The sequence below is a fragment of the Trichechus manatus genome, unplaced genomic scaffold, assembly GCF_000243295.1.
Source record: "Trichechus manatus latirostris isolate Lorelei unplaced genomic scaffold, TriManLat1.0 scaffold00004, whole genome shotgun sequence".
In the NCBI taxonomy this organism is placed as follows: domain Eukaryota; kingdom Metazoa; phylum Chordata; class Mammalia; order Sirenia; family Trichechidae; genus Trichechus; species Trichechus manatus.
In genome coordinates this window covers 29,274,638-29,276,358 of record NW_004443940.1, presented here as the reverse complement: position 1 = coordinate 29,276,358, position 1,721 = coordinate 29,274,638, and the positions used below count along the sequence as shown (strand labels likewise).

Genomic DNA, 1,721 nt, shown 5'->3' with positions numbered 1-1,721 from the left:
AAGAGCTGTGCTTGGGATTTTGGGGTCTCTAAACAGTGTATGTTGTATGCGGTAGTTAACTTTCATCTTCCTATATCCTATATTGAGGAAGACTCTCAATGAGATGGGTTGACACAGTGGCTGCAACAATGGGCTCAAACATGGCAACGATTGTGAGGATGACACAGGACCGGGCAGTGTTTTCGTTCTGTTGTATATAGGGTTGCAATGAGTCGGAACCGACTCAATGGCACCTAACAACAACAACATATTTAGCTCTGTCCTGCCTTGAGCAGAAAGCACTTTCCCTATTTCTTTTCCTTCTGTTATTAAGGCAGAAAATAGAAGAACAGATATTCAGATTTTGCTGCGAATGAACGCACCAATCTATCCCTGGCACTGCACCACCTGGGGTGTTTATGGGAAGGAGAGTTATGCAAAGAAGGACAAAGCACAGTCCCCACCCTTCCTTCTTTCCTTTGGCTTTCCAGCCAAATCCTTGCTCGATTTTGGGCATATCTAGTGACAGGAGTTGACTGGAACCTCGCAAATCACCTGCCCAAGACTTTTTCTTCCTAGTGCTTGGAACCCACCATAGAATAACCCAGAAGGGGGTCAGGAAACCGTGGCTAGAATCTGTCCACCAATGGGCAGCTTACTGCATCAAATGGGATGGTCAGAAACCAGGAGCTGGAGATAGACGGGGGAGGGAGAGAAGGGACAGGCTCTTGGGTACAGAGCTTTGAGGCAGTGTTTTCCTTAGGTAGTGTCCCAAGCACCAAAGGAACAAGAGCAACTCTGATCCCAGGCCAGATTGTAGCGCATGGATGAAAGGGCAGTAACAAAAACGTGAACAGAGACACTGACCAACACCATTTTCTTTACTCAAAGCAATTGCTTCCCTCCACCTCTACCCCTCAACTTCCAAGCTATCTTCTCAGGATAGAGAATTTGGTCACATTTTTCAAAACATTTTTAAACAGAATATTCTAAGACTTTCTGGTATTCCATATCCTCAATACATTTTAAGTATAAACCTTTGGGTGTGTTAGTTCTAGCTGTAGGGTTTTTTGTTTTTTGTTTTTTTTTTAAGAGTAAACCCAGTGCTGTCAAGTTGATTCCAACTCATAGCAACCCTGTAGGACAGAGTAGAACTGTCCCATAGGGTTTCCAAGGCTATAATCTTTATGGAAGCAGACTGCCACATGTTTTTCCCTTGGAGTAGCTGGTGGGGTCAAACCACCGACCTTTAGGTTAGCATCTAAGCGCTTTAACCACTGTGCCACGAAACTGGGAAAAGGAAAACTTCTTTCAGATTTACAAGTAAATATCTTAGAAAATCTAAATTGTCAGGAGAATATTTGAAGGGAAACTAAATATATACGATTAAAATTTGAGGAAATGTGAATAAATGAGATTTGTGGAATAAATTCCTTTGGAGATCTGTGCACATTGAAATGAGGGAAAGACAACATCTTATGAATGATCTAGGTATCTGGAAGGTAATCCGAGATGGGACATTACATAAATGCAGAGTAGCTTTACTCCCCTCATTTATGAACCCTCATGTCATTGTTGTCGGCTGCCATCAAGTCAGCTGCCGACTCGTGATGACCCCCTGCTTATCCAAACGAAATGGTTTGGTTTTTGGTTTTGCTTATCATTATTAGTGTCATCATATGCTGGCCACAGTGTGATTGTCCACTCACCTCCTTCGGAAAGAGAGCATGTAGTCACTGTTG

The 1,721-nt window shown here is 42.9% G+C and overlaps 1 protein-coding gene across 1 annotated transcript in view; it reads left to right on the top strand.

The window, feature by feature from the left end:
* SLC9A4 (solute carrier family 9 member A4) overlaps positions 1 to 1,721 on the top strand; it is a 56,941-nt gene that overhangs the window by 54,165 nt on the left and 1,055 nt on the right. The window lies entirely within an intron of this gene.